The 15318-nt window shown below is 45.7% G+C and overlaps 1 long non-coding RNA gene across 4 annotated transcripts in view; it reads right to left on the bottom strand.

Annotated features, from left to right (window-relative positions):
* LOC102996292 (uncharacterized) overlaps positions 1-1246 on the bottom strand; it is a 9178-nt gene extending 7932 nt beyond the window's left edge. For all 4 annotated transcript variants that reach the window (XR_003676621.1, XR_447932.3, XR_447934.3 and 1 more), the window contains exon 1: positions 339-1246. This is a non-coding gene — a long non-coding RNA (uncharacterized lncRNA). The remainder of the gene's footprint in view (positions 1-338) is intronic.
* Between the last annotated feature and the right edge of the window lie 14072 nt (positions 1247-15318).

Genomic DNA, 15318 nt, shown 5'->3' on the forward strand with positions numbered 1-15318 from the left:
GAGTGGCGGGGCCCGTGAGCCATGGCCGCTGAGCCTGCGCCTCCGGAGCCTGTGCTCCGCAACGGGAGAAGCCACAACAGTGAGAGGCCCGCGTACCGCGAAGAAAAAAAAGGAAGAAAGAAAAAATAGAAACATATGGCAGAGACCTGCCGAAACGTGACTTCCGAGTCCCACTCGACCTGGACGGTTGCCCCAAAGCGGCGCCTCACATCAGAATCTCCCTTTGCAGGGAGAATTCCACATCAGGATTTCCCTTTGCAGGAAAATCCTCCAAATTGGAACCGAAGTTCCCTTACGGGGACGGTCAAAGGTCACGGAGTGCACTCCCAGAGACTCACCGTAGGTGCAGACGGGTTGTGTCGCGACCTCCATATGCCCTCTTTCTGATCCTCCAATATTTAGTGTTTTCTCAGAGTGGAAGTCCAGGCCGGCACAGGCAAGAGAAGAGAAGGTGTCCTTAAGGCCAAAGAAGCCTGGCAGCTGCTGGGTCAGCCTCTCCCGCGTTCTCTGCCGCAGCCTCGGAGTTCCGCAGCCGAGTCGGCGGGCCGGGTGTGATCGGGGCACAGCCCTGGGGCAGGGAGTCCCTGGTGATCTGGACTCAGGGATATCCTCGAACCCTCCGCTCTCCTAAAGGGCGTGGAGAGAGATCCCCAAGCTTCCGATCAAGCCGAGGGGCACTGCGGAGCCGCTTGCCTGCGAGCAGATCCCGGAGGAGCCCCATCTTGTGGCCGAAATCTCGGCTTCTCTGTGCACCGATGCCGAAAAGAAATTCGGAGACAGATTTTGGAGGAAGAGAGATGTGGCTTGATTTTTCTGCCAGGCACAAGGGAAGACACAGCAGGCTAGCGCCTCAAGGACTGTGCCCCCCACCTCCTTCGGTAATCGGAGAAGATTTTATATGTGGGGCTGCAGTCCGGGGTACATGATAAGGATCAAAGTAGTGAAGGTCTTGCATTCTTCTTCTTCCCGCATTATTTCAAAACAGTCACAGCTGGCGTCAGGCAGTCGGGTAATTGGGTCCGTTTGTCTCTGGGTTACCCGGCCTGCGACCTTGTTTCTGAAATGCAAATCCTACAAGGGGTGATTTACTACAAGGGAGTGCAGGATGTAATTCACATAGTGTTAAAGAGTAATAGGTTAGCTTTGTGAAGTACAAATCTAGTTACAGAAACTACAGATGCTAGTAACAGAACAAAAAACAAAAAACTAGGAGTGATTAACTCTTTCAGGCCAGGTTATCTTTCTTCTCTAGCCTGTTCAGTGTTCCCTTTATTTTCCTTGTTCTCGGGAGAAGAGAAACTTCATTTCTATTTTTGCTGCAACAGAACCTCAAGCCAAGGGGGTAAAAAAGGCAAAGAGGCATTTTTAACCTCAAGCAGAAACTATGAGATCTCTGTGTCTGTCTGGATATATGTATGTCTCATTATGTGTCTTTGTCTTTGGATAATATTGCTGAGGTTAATTTGTAAATGAGCTCTATTTAATTGGCTAAAAGTAAGCGCTTACAAATCAAACATTTCTAAATACAAGAGAAATTAAGCTAAATAAATTTCAAGTTCACATGATCTGAGGAATATTCAGTATTAAATTAATATCTAGCATTAAAGTCAGTTTAAGTTCGTTGTTTAAGTATGTTAATTAGCAAGGCACATCTTTAGAATCATCAACATTAAGTGTAGTACTTTTATTATACTTGGGCTTACTGAGAGTCATTAAGTTCATACTATTGGGATGGCCAAAAAGTGCCTTCGGTTTTTAAGTAAAAATAAGACACATTTTTCATTTTCATCAAGAACTTTATTGAACAACGTATTCACCCTTTTGTTCCACTACCTTCTGCCATTTTTCAGGCAACTTCATAACGTTTTGGTTTTCTTGCAAACCAATTTTCCTTGTATTTTCTTCAAGGGTCTTTTAAAAGGCCCACTTAAATGATTTCCAGAAAACATGTAGCAGGCCCACAAAACCTTTTGAGGCCCAAATTCCTTCCCACTCAAAAAATCTTAAACCATATTACTTTGTGTGTAGAGGTGGTTCAACTATATATAATGATAGAATAAACGTCTTATTAAACTAAAAAAAAAAAAATCAAAGTAGAGTAACTGTGGTTCAGGCATGGAATACAGAGCTGGATGGCTGTTATGGATGTGGTTTCAGACATGTTTCTGTACTACTGAGAACCTGGCGGCTGACTGCAACCTTATGCCCTCCAAGGTGTTAATATAACAAAAGGTGACATCAGGCCAGAAAGAAAGAAAAAGCCTCTCTGCTTATCTTGCGGGATTCTAGAGCACCTTTTAGGACAAGTGAATCCTTTAAAATGAAAGTCCAGAACTTTCTCTCTTCTAATCCTCCCCAATTTTAACATTGCCCCTGTTCAGCAGGAAGTAGCCAGATGACTTTTTAGTCCTCACTCCCATAGATATGGAAGGTTATAACTGACAGTGGGGAATATGTAGCTGAATATAGAGTAAAAATTTAACAACTGACCTTCTCTTTTAACTCATGCATTAAATCAAATAATGTACACATGCTGTTTCTGTCTGCTAACTATGCTGATAAGTTCTAGACTGTTTGGCTAGTTCTTCTTAATTTGAGTCACAGGTGTGTAGGATCAAGCAGAAGAAAAACAGAACATCTTGACCAGAGGCAGACCACTGCAATGGCCATGGATCACAGATATATCGAAAGAAACAGCACCAGTCCAGCGAGGTCTCGGTCACGTAGTCCTGTGACCCCTACCCTCAAAATTCTCCTTAAATAGACCTGCCCTCTTTCAGAGAGTAGGACAGTAGTTTTCAAGATGTTAGTCTCCTACCCTCCTCATTTGCTGGCAAAATAATATTTCTCAAGGGAATTCCCTGGCAGTCCAATGGTTAGGACCCTGCGCTTTTACTGCAGAGAGCGCAGGTTCAATCCCTGATCAGGGAACTAAGATCTCACGAGCCATGTGGGGCAACCAAAAAATAAATATAAATAAATAAATATCTCAAGGACTCCAAAATGGTACTGGCCAGCACCAGTGTGCTTGTGGTAGAATGAGCTACCAAAAATGGCTACTGCCAGCAACTGTGTCCCCAGGGTGAGCTCCAATTGCTTCCTGCCTCTCCAGGAGACTCTTCTAGAACAGCAGAGGTGACTCAGGAGGCCCTGGAAGATCTCAGCATCACAAGACGGAGAAGCCAGATACCAAATCATGAGGGAAGGCCAGTTGCAGTTGGCAAAACTCATTTGGACTGTGATGTGAGTGAAAAACATATGCTTGTTGAATGAAGGAATAATCAAAGAGCTAAAAGACTGGAATGTTTCTAAGTGCCAAGAGCAGAAGAGTACAGGGTTTTCTGTGAAACTTTGGAAAGGATGATGAACTACTTGACAAGAAATTTTTCTCACTCCAAACAATTGGGTTGGATCAACTGACACTTTGGTGAAGCTATCCTGAGAAGCCACTATTCTTTTCCATTTTCTCCTGCTGCCCCCACATCTAAAGAGCACAAAGTGTTTCTAAGGCTATAGATAGCCATGTGGGATGGTATTGTAATTAATACTGAGTTCTGAAGACCCTGGTTTTGCTAGGAGAGTGATGTGTGTACATTAAAAGAAGTGTTGTTATATTAAAATCTTTTTTCTCTTTCCTTTATTCTCAAAACCTTGTCCTCATTATCATTTGGCATTGGGAACAGGGACCAAAATTTTGGTTACATGCTGAGCAGAGCATTTCTGCCCACTCCAGGCTCCTGCTCCCCTTCTCTGGCCTGACAGGGCCCCTTGGCAATGGAGGAAGACAATCAAAATAGAACATGAGCACTGTGGCCACCAGGTGGCACCAGCACACACTCCTGCTGCCAAGCAAAGGCTGAGGGAAGCCCTGAGGACTAGGGGTCTTTGTTCTCTGGACCCGTCTCAGAGCCTATCTGAACCCTTAACACCTCTCTGGACCCGTCTCAGAGCCTATTTGAACCCTTAACACCTCCCTGACCAGGGCAGTGAAAAGCGGTTCTTGTTTGGATGAAAAGACCCATTGGGTTTTGTATTGTTATATCTTGGGGGGCATTATTCACTCATTCATTCATCGATCAAAATCATACCCAGCCATTCCAGGAAGGAAATAGAGAATACAAAGAAGGAATAACCCTATTCTCGGGAACTCTCAGTCTAATGGAGAAGACAGACGGTGTGCTAATAAGGAAACATTTATTGAGCACCTATTGCATGCTTCTTTAAAGCCCTCTAGTGGCTCCCATTGCCTTCAAGGTAAATCCAAACTCCCCCTCCTCAGCCCACCCTACCTCTCTGCTCCAGTCATCCTGTACTACCTGCAGGTGTGTCCCCAAGCACACACAGCCCCCTGGGCCTCATACCTGTGCATTTCTCTGAAACTGACTAATTCCTATTTGTCCCTCAAGATGTCACCTCTAAAAAAAGCCTTTCTGAACCTATCCTTGTCACTGCATTTACCACAATTTGTCAAACTGATCTTTCAGGGGACCAATAACTTTGGGGCCAGGAGGTCACAACCACTTACTTTTATTTGTATCTCCAGTGCCTAGACAAGTATCTGGAACATGGTCGGCCCTCAGTGGGTGGTTGGGTTTACAGATGAATGAGACAAGGCCATTTCATGACCTGGCAGTGAAATCACGCACAGAATCCCACCTAGGGAGACAGGGCTCCCCATTACCAATGGCACTTGAGCTGAGTTATGAGGGAAATTCCAGGTCATGAGAGTCACAAAAGTGACAGCACAGAAGTATGAAGCAGTACAGGGAATACAAGGATTTGCAGATTTGAAGGGTCTAAGTGAAAGGGCTGCAGAGGGACATAAAATCCAGAAGACAAGGGCCCTCCTATTCTGGATAAGGAGATGGAACTTTTTCCAGAGGGCAGTGGGGAATCACTGAAAAGCTCTAGATTGGTGGAGTAATGTGATCAGACTTGGGTGTTATATAGTGTATCAGTGAGCAATTGCTGTGTAACAAACCACCTCCAAACTGAAAACAACAACCATATATTTGGCTCCCGAGTCTGTGGGCTACCTAGGAAGTACTGCTGATCTGGACCAGCCTCTGCTGATCTTGATTGGGCTCACCCATGTGTCTGCATCTGTGGGTCAGCCAGAGACTGGCTGGTCTTTGTTGCCTCCAGGTGCTGTCTCATTCTCCAGCAGGCTCAGCTGGGCTTGTTCACATGGTGGTCACAGGGGCGCAAGAGAGTAAGTGTTTGCATGCAAGGCCTCTTGTGTCCAGAGATGAGAGCTGGCACACCATCACATCTGCTGTGTTTTATTATCAAAGCGAGTCAAGCAGCCAGCCCAGACTCTTCATGAGTGCAGCTGCAAAATCACAGGCAAGGGTCATATCCCAGCTCTGTCACCGGCTCTGTCATGGGTGTGAGACCTATGCTGTCACACAGTACCCGCTCAGAAGCCTCCAGGCTCTGTGGTAGCTTTAGTACTCTGCTGTTGCCATCTTGAAATTCTTAATAATTTTTAAATTATTGCATGTGCAGTCCAGTTCCTTTAAACTAATCTTCACAAAAGCCTTGCTAGGTAGACATTAATATGCCCATTTTACAGATGAGGTAACTGAGGAAATGGAGGCAGCCAGTATGGACTTTCTAAAGGTAGAACTGGCGTGGCCCTGCCAGGGGGTAAACAGCAGTAAGGGAATAATCTGCCCCTAATTTGGTTCTTACTCTGCTCTTACCCTCAGTTCCAGGCCTCTCACAGTATCGTAGGCCCAGGAGGAAGATAAAACCCAGTGGAGCCTGGGCTGTCAGTGCACTGACAGCCAGAGCACTGGCTCTGGACTCAGGAGATATAGAATTCAGAGCGTGATTTTCCGGTTGACCTTGGGCATGTACATTTCCCTCTCTGAGTCTCAGTTTCTCCATCTATAAAATGGCACAGATGCATTCTGAGGTCCCTTGCTGCACCCTTGTATTAACCAGGTCTTTTATGTTCTGTATTCTGATGCCTTGACATCTGGGGCCTTGCTGATTCTGGAGGGACTGCCCCTCCCAGAGTTCGCCAATCCCTAATGATAGGAATGAACTTCCCCTTCAAGCATGCCAGAGCCTGTACCCCAACTACCTTCTTTATCAGGCCCTCCACATCTGCCACTGTCATCCTGCCCTAATCACTCCAGGCCAAGTACCTGACAACTGTGGGAACTCCCTAAGCCCCAGAGCCCATTGCAATCGGCTGCCAATCCCAAACCTGCTTATTCTGCTTCACCTCTACCTTCCCCCCAGCAACCAAGATAAAGGTTCTTGCGCCCAATTCCTCCTTCCTTCCTCTGCCTCCTGATGCACCTGGTGCCTCACCTTGTGGCCCACCATGGTGGTGTCACGCCCCCTCCTCTGTGAGTAACAAACTATCTTTTCAGTGGCAGTTGGCTCCTGATCCGTGGCCTTACCACACCTCAGATTGTCTATTAATACACTATACCTTTAAACAACCCCTTTATTTATTAATTCCTTTTTTTTCTTTCTCCATTCCAGGCACTCTTTAGAAACAACAACCCATTTCAACCTCACAATAGCCCAGTGAGGTAGATACAGTTGTCACCCCCATTTTAGAAATACAAAACAGAGGCACAGAAAAGGGAAGGTTCTTGCCTCAGGACACACAGCTAGTAAGTGCTGAGCTGGGATGCAAACACATGCACTATGGCTCCAGAGTCGGTATTAATATTCTGGTATGCCACTCTCCATGATTTGGCCTCATCCATACTAATAATCAAGAGGAAAATAGTAGGCACTCTCCAAAGTTCTCAACAGCAAGGCGGGAGGTCAGCTGATTTCCCTCCTGCACATGGCCCGTGCAGCTGTGTGTCATGGTGTTTACCCTCCCCTGTGTCTCCTGCCACCAGATTGGCTGGGCTCAAAGCTCCAAGTCCAGAGAGTGAGCCATTGCTAGGGAACTTTTGCCCTGTATGCATCTCTGGCACCCCGTCCCAGGCAAAGATTTCAAAATGTCACCCCGCTATTTGCATTTCAGGAGGACTCATGCCAAGCTGTGGAAGTGGAGAGGGAGGTCAGGACCAGAGCAAAGAGCTACAGTACAGAAGAGCAGCTCCCATGCCTACAGGTCTCTAGGAGTTTGAAGGGGCAGTACGGTCCCACCCCTCAGCTCTGCCCCCCTCCAGTCCCGCCATCTCCAGCTCTGGCTGCAAGCTCCTACCCCCCCGAACAGCCCGGCCACCTCTAAGACACATCCTCCCCTCCCCAGAGTTTGCCCTCTTTTATACTGACAGCCAGGACTAAACCCTCCAATTACAGGTAGCCAGAGACTCTTCAAACAATTTGTTTCATAATTGTTTTTCCCTTCCCGGACTCTAACCTTAGTGCGCTGTGAGCTACCCAAGGCGGACACCAGCACACAGAGGCCTTTGGCCAAGGGGAGGCTGTGGTCTGGGGTTCTCAGAACAACTTGAAAACTTTCAGAGCAACTCCCAGACCCACAGCCGCCCAGCTGGGGAATTAAGGGCAAATCTTTTCATTTCCCTGGGCTTCTATTTCATAGAGTTCCATGCTCTTATTTTGGAAACACCTTAAATCTCATTCAGTCTCCCTTCTGATGCCTAAATTAACTTCACAATATTCCTGCTAAGTGACTTAGCCTCCTGTTGCACACCTCCAGGGTCAGGGAACTCATTACCTCTCCAGGCAGGGATCTTGGGACAGAATGTTCTTACGGTAAAGGGACTCCATCTCTCCATAGTCTTTGGCTCTATTCTTTCATCCATCCCTCCATCTTTCCTTCCATTTATTCATTATTTCATTTATTCATTCATTCTCCAAACATTTACCAAATGCCTGGCACTATGCTAAGTGTAATGGATACAAAGATAAATCCAAGACGTGTTGCTGTAAACTGGACTGGATCCTGAATTTTTCTAGTTTCCTCAAATATCAGGCTACGACTCTCCAAACTAAAGTTTCAAGTTTTTTCCCACCCTTCTGATTTGGAATCACTAAGTACAAAGACTGTCCTTGAATCTCCTTGGAAGGGAACCCATTATAACAGGTCCTCCTCACTACCTAGATGACAGCCAAATATCAGGGACTTAAACCTTGGGTCCTCATTCCCTTTTTTTTTTTTTTTTTAATTAATTTATTTATTTTTGGCTGCGTTGGGTCTTTGTTGCTGCACGCGGGCTTTCTCTAGTTGCGGCGAGCAGGGGCTACCCTCCGTTGCAGTGCACAGGCTTCTCATTGCAGTGGCTTCTCTTGTGACGGAGCATGAGCTCTACGCACACAGGATTCAGTAGTTGTGGCACGCGGGCTCAGTAGTTGTGGTGCACGGGCTTAGTTGCTCCACGGCATGTGGGATCTTCCCGGACCAGGGCTCGAACCCGTGTCCCCTGCATTGGCAGGCAGATTCTTTTTTTAATATATAAATTTATTTGTTTTATTTATTTATTTTTGGCTGCGTTGGGTCTTCTTTGCTACGCATGGGCTTTTCTCTAGTTGCAGAGAGCAGGGGCACCTCTTCGTTGCGGTGTGCAGCCTTCTCATTGCAGGGGCTTCTCTTGTTGTGGATCATGGGCTCTAGGCACGCGAGCTTCAGTAGTTGTGGCACGCAGGCTCAGTAGTTGTGGCTTGTGGGCTCTAGAGCGCAGGCTCAGTAGTTGTGGCACATGGGCTTATTTGCTCCGCGGCATGTGGGATCTTCCTGGACCAGGGCTCGAACCCATGTCCCCTGCATTGGCAGGCCGATTCTTAAGCACTGCGCCACCAGGGAAGTCTGGCAGGCGGATTCTTAACCACTGTGCCACCAGGGAAGTCCTTTGGGTCCTCATTTCTCAACTTAAAAGGATTCCTCTAGACGCTAGGAACTGCACACCTGCTGGAGACCTCAAAATCAAGTTGACTAGGAAAAGAAGCAGCCAACATTGAGGTAGACTACTTCCTACCAAGACATTGGATCCAGAAAGTTTCATTCCATTTCTCCTTTGCTATTTGACCATTCTTTTCCTAATTCTTACACCATGAAAATATTTTATGATTCTTTTGTCCACCTTTTGCCTTGCTCTGGCCTGGAAAGATAATGCCATTGCTCATATACCTCAGGACATTGCAAATAATGGTAATCCAACCACCAAATGACTGTTAGGCTTGCCACGATGGTGGTGATTCTGTAGTTTTTCCTGTCACAAACTTACCCTGATTTCCAATGCTTCAGTTTCCCTGGAACAAACTCAGTCCCCTCTGTACTGTGTCAGACAACGTGACCCTGGGGGTCCATTTCCCTGTCTCTGATTCCCTGCCTGTGATCCCAAACTGTGTACAAAAAGACGGACACAAGGCAAGGATGACTGGAATAAATATGCCTGTGTGGTCTATCAACCCTCAAATTTTATTGACCTCCATGGCTGATGCCTTTCCAGCCCTGAGACACACACTCAAGTGGGAATTATCAGAAGGCATTCATGATTCAAAATTAGCTTCCTTTGGCAGATTACTGCTCTCCCGGGTAGGAGTAAGTGCAAATGAGGCTATGATCTGAAACCTCTCCTCAACTGTTGAAAGTATTGCAGGATCTTCTGCTAACATAATGGTTGCCCAACAAAAATCCTTAGACTCTCCGGACAGGTGGTTTTTTGTTTGTTTGTTTTGTTTTTTTAACATCTTTATTGGAGTATAATTGCTTTACAATATTGTGTTCGTTTCTGCTGTATAACAAAGTGAATCAGCTATACGCATACATATGTCCCCATATCTCCTCCCTCTTGCGTCTCCCTCCCGCCCTCCCTATCCCACCCCTCTAGGTGGTCACAAAGCACCGAGCTGATCTCCCTGTGCTATGCGGCTGCTTCCCACCAGCTAACTGTTTTACATTTGGTAGTGTATGTATTGGACAGGTTGTTTTTGATAATAAAACTGCCATTGATTATCTTTTAGCTGAACATGTAGGTGTCTTTGCTGTGGACCACGCCACTTGAGGCACCTGGATTAACACTTCTGGGGAAGTTGAACGTCAGTTGAGCGTGAGATCACTGAGCAAGCCACATGCCTTAAGAAAGTGGCTCTTTCAATGGGGTCTTTCCTTGACTTATTTGATTTTGATTGATTTAGGTCTTGGGGACCGTGGCTTTAAAGTACACTCTAGACATTGGGAATTATCCTGCTTCTGATAATCATAGTAATCTCCCTGGTGTGTTGTAGCCTCTCAAAATCTTTAAATACATATTCGTAGCTGATCTCCCTAAGACTGGAACATCAGAAAAGGAACAAAGAGAATGACCAACTAAAAAAATGTGAATCGAAAATCATGACCTGTGAATACAACAGAGATTCAGCAAAGAACATCATGACCTGTGAATACCACACAGAGGATCAGTGGTGGCTGGGAGAGGCCCTGATGCCTCAAATTTTATCACGTCTCTCAGTTAAGCTGAGACTCTGACCAAAAGCGGAAAATTTTCAAAAGAGACAACGGTCCCAAGATGGAATCACTTGCACTAAGCACACGTCACCAAACAGGTTTAATATCTAACTTAATTATAGTTCACCTTCTCCCGGGAGTAAAATGTTAAACCAGTCAATCTGGAATTGCCTGGTCAGCACCAGTGAGATCATTGGTCTGATAGACCCCTGCCATCACCCCCTTTAAAATTTTTTTTTTATTATAGTAAAAGTCACATAATATAAAACATACTGTTTTAACCATATTTAACTGTACAGTTCAGTGGCACTAAGTACATTCACATTGCTGTGCAACTCTCACCGTCATCCATCTACTGCATTTTTCACCTTCCTAAACTGAAACTCTGTCCCCATTAAACACTAACTCCCCATTGCCCCTCCCCATCCCCCCAACCCCCCAGCCCCTGGCATCTACAAATGTACTTTCGTACTCCATGAATTTGACTATTCAAGGTACCTTGTATAAGTGGAACCAAACACTATTTGTCTGCACCTACTGTATATCGGAATGCATTTTTAAGGTTAACTTAATATGTGTCCTACAAACAGATTGTACCTTCTTTTTCTTTCCCCTGTGCTAAACAATAGGTTCTCATTAGTTATCTATTTTATACATAGTAGGGTATATATGCCAATCCCAATCTCCCAGTGTATCCCACCCCCTTTTCACCCTTGGTGTCCTTTGTTCTCTACGTCTGTGTCTCTAGTTCTGCTTTGCAAATAGGTTCATCTGTATTATTTTTCTAGATCGCACATATATGCGTTAATATATGGTATTTGTTTTTCTCTTTCTGACTTACTTCACTCTGTATGACAGTCTCTAGGTCCATCCACGTCTCTGGAAATGGCACAATTTCATTCCTTATTATGGCTGAGTACTATTCCATTGTATATATGTACCACATCTTCTCTATCCATTCGTCTATTGATGGGCATTCCATGAACTGGCTATTGTAAATAGTGCTGCAACGAACATTGGGGTGCATGTGTCTTTTCAAATTATAGTTTTCTCTGGGTATATGCCCAGGAGTGGGATTGCTGGGTCATATGGTAATTCTATTTTTAGTTTTTTAAGGAACCTCCATACTGTTCTCCATAGTGGCTGTATCAAGTTACATTCCCACCAACAGTGCAAGAGGGTTCCCTTTTCTCCACACCCTCTCCAGCATTTATTGTTTGTAGATGTTTTGATGATGCCCATTCTGACGGGTGTGAGGTGGTACCTCATTGTAGTTTTGGTTTGCATTTCTCTAATGATTAGTGATGTTGAGCAGCTTTTCACGTGCCTCTTGGCCATCTGTATGTCTTCTTTGGAGAAATGTTTATTTAGGTCTTCTGCCCTTTTTCTGATTGGGTCATTTTTTTTTTTGATATTGAGCCTAATGAGCTGCTTGTAAATTTTGGAGATTAATCCCTTGTCAGTTGCTTCGTTTGCAAATATTTCCTCCCATTCTGAGGGTTGTCTTTTCGTCTTGTTTATGGTTTCCTTTGCTGTGCAAAAGCTTTTAAGTTTCATAAGGTCCCATTTGTTTATTTTTGTTTTTATTTCATTACTCTAGGAGAGAGATGGGTCAAAAAAGATCTTGCTGCGATTTATGTCAATCGGGAATTGCCTGGTCAGAACCAGTGAGGTCATTGGCCTGATAGACCCCTGCCACCCCTTAATGTAAGGTGACCATGCCACAAAAAATCCACTCTTATTTAGTAACTTCGTTGTCCCACCTCCTTCTGCCTATAAGAGTCTTTCATTTTGTATAGCTCTCTGAGCATCTTTCTTTCTGCTATATGGGATACTGCCCGATTCATGAATCATTGAATAGAGCCAATAAGATCTTTAAATTTTACTCAGTTGAATTTTTACTTTTTTAACACCTTTAATTCATGACAATTTATAATCTTCCATTTATGGAAATGGGTAAAATTTTCTTTTTGAACAATCGCATTAAAACAAAAAGAATTCATTCATTTAAGAAAACTGCTCATAGGAACTTCCCTGGTGGCGCAGTGGTTAAGGATCCGCCTGCCAATGCAGGGGACATGTGTTCGAGCCCTGGTCTGGGAAGATCCCATATGCTGCGAAACAACTAAGCCCATGCGCCACAACTACTGAACCTGCACTCTAGAGCTCATGAGCCACAACTACTGAGCCCGTGCACCACAACTACTGAAGCCCGCACGCCTAGAGCCCGTGCTCTGCAACAAGAGAAGCCACCGCAATGAGAAGCCTGCGCACCACAACGAAGAGTAGCCCCCGCTTGCCACAGCTAGAGAAAGACTGCGTGCAGCAACAGAGACCCAACACAGCCAAAAATAGATACATTTTTTTAAAAAAAAGAAAACTGCTCATAATAGTACAGACAGCATACTGATATGGCTAAAAATGTGATGTTAGCATGAGAATAACAGATTCCAGAAACACTGTATATGTCTAGGCTGCATTGAAAAATTTCATAGAATTCCGGGTTCATAGAATGTTGATCCAAGGTGGATGGTTCATGAGGGACCACCTCAGCCATCGCCACCCCTTCCTCTCGCCACTCCCTTTCCAAAAAGGATGTCTGAAGTCACCTTGTGGGTTTCCAGACCTCTGGTCCCCCAGTGCAGCGTTCTCCACCATGAAGACTCTGCCTGATTAATCCCATGATTAATGGACAGAGTCCAGTTGAAGGGTCCAGTAGGACATGGGCTCAGACTTGTCCAGTGCTTGTTCTAGTATGTGCTCTCTGTGTATCTGTTGAGTGAATTGATGGAAATGGCAGGGGTCTGATTTGGAGCTTAGAGGTGTCTTCTTTCCCAAGACCTGCCCAGCTCCTTAGGCATTAAGGCCAGTATAGGATTTCCCTCTTCAGACTAGTTCCATATGGCAGTTTCCCAAGTTAAAAGCTGTAATCTCTATCAAATGCCGCTGAAACAAGAACTGTATCCCTTACGGCTGGTGCGACCCAGGGAGAGGGCACAGGTTAAGCAAATTGAGGTCTGGCTTGATGCCTCACCCATTTCTGCAGAGTCATCATGAGCCAGGAGTGGGCATGCAGGCTGCAGACACTTCAAGGTCTGGGCGTAGCTGCGCGTGTTTGCGGGACTGTGGGTGTCACAAGAGGGCATGTGATGGAACAGTGGGGCTGGGAGAATAATTCATCCTTACCTTTTATATTTTGCTAAGACAGCATCCTGCAGTCTTCATAGTCTAAGAGCCAGGTCTGTCTCAAGTTGCAAAGGCCAGCTGGCCAGGGCAAAAGGCAGGATGGTTTTGCCTTAACAGCTGTGTGTGTGTGTGTGTGTGTGAGTGTATGAGTGCAAAGTGATTAGAAACAGCTTTGTTTTCTGCTTAGGAAGACAGCCTGGGTTGTTCAGTGTGGATAGAGATAGGGGTGTTCTTTATTAGGGTGTGCTTTAGGACCCTGGTAAAAGGGAGGAGGCCAGCCCAGGTCAATCTTTGTAGAAGCATTCGCCTCTGAGGCCTGACTCTACTGCTGTCCCAAACTCAGCCCTCACCGGCCTGCCACAGTGGCTAGAATGGGTGCAAATCAGCATCGCTCTTAGAACTTGGGTCTCCAGAAGCTTCGTTTCAGCTACAACCCTATGACGCTGGCCAAGAACCCATGAGCTTTTCTAGGATTGTCATGTGCCTTATGGTTGCCCAATTCTCCCTAATGTTAATATTGGTCTGGCCTGGACAAGGTCACTTTTGACAAATGACAGTTGGAAAACAGTGCAAGCATGGAGAAGGCACAGCTGCCTCTTCAGTCTGCTGCCCTAGAGACAGCCCCTTCACATCTGCTCCCTCTCCGTGGACAAGAACACATTTCACATCTCACAGCTCCACTTAACACAATGCTTAGAGTAAGGTCTGTAACGCTGTGCAGCTTTTGTTCAATTCTCAGCTCTTCCTCTTACTTGCTGTGTGACTGGGCCGTTTCCTTGTCCTCACTGAGCGCTGGGAGATCATAGTTTCAATTCACAGGTTTATTTTGAGAACTAAGTGAGATCCTACGTACAAAGCCCTCAGCACCGTCATCCCCACACTGTGAGCGCTCCGTAAATATTTGTCAAATGAATGTTTGAGTGAATAAAAGTGGAAAATACTAATAAAAACACTCACGGGCTTCCCTGGTGGCGCAGTGGTTGAGAGTCCGCCTGCCGACGCAGGGGACACGGGTTCGTGCCCCGGTCCGGGAGGATCCCACATGCCGCGGAGCGGCTGGGCCCGTGAGCCATGGCCGCTGAGCGTGCGCGTCCGGAGCCTGTGCTCCGCAATGGGAGAGGCCACAACGGTGAGACGCCCTCGTACTGCAAAAAAAAAACAAAAAAACACTCGCAATATTATAGCCAAGAAATGGCTGTTGCAACACGACGGAGCCTGTGCTCCGCAATGGGAGAGGCCACAACGGTGAGACGCCCTCGTACTGCAAAAAAAAAACAAAAAAACAAAAAAACACTCGCAATATTATAGCCAAGAAATGGCTGTTGCAACACAAATTAGAGGTATAACCTTCCAAAATTTTTCCTCCCCAAAGAAAGATATTTTTTATATTATAGTGGGATATTGTACATGACTAGATTTTTTATTTTTATTTATTTTTTAAAAATTGTTTTATCAATTTATTGATTGATTTATTTATTTTTGGCTGCATTGGGTCTTTGTTGCTGCACGTGGCCTTTCTCTAGTTGCGGCGAGCGGGGGCTACTCTTTGTTGCGGTGCGTGGGCTTCTCATTGCAGTGGCTTCTCTTGTTGCGGAGCACGGGCTCTAGGCTCGCAGGCTTCAGTAGTTCTGGCACGCAGGCTCAGTAGTTGTGGCTCACGGGCTCTAGAGCGCAGGCTCAGTAGTTGTGGCACACGGGCCCAGTTGCTCTGCGGCATGTGGGATCTTCCCAGACCAGGGCTC

The sequence above is a fragment of the Physeter macrocephalus genome, chromosome 17 (assembly GCF_002837175.3).
Source record: "Physeter macrocephalus isolate SW-GA chromosome 17, ASM283717v5, whole genome shotgun sequence".
Classification (NCBI taxonomy): Eukaryota; Metazoa; Chordata; class Mammalia; order Artiodactyla; family Physeteridae; genus Physeter; species Physeter macrocephalus.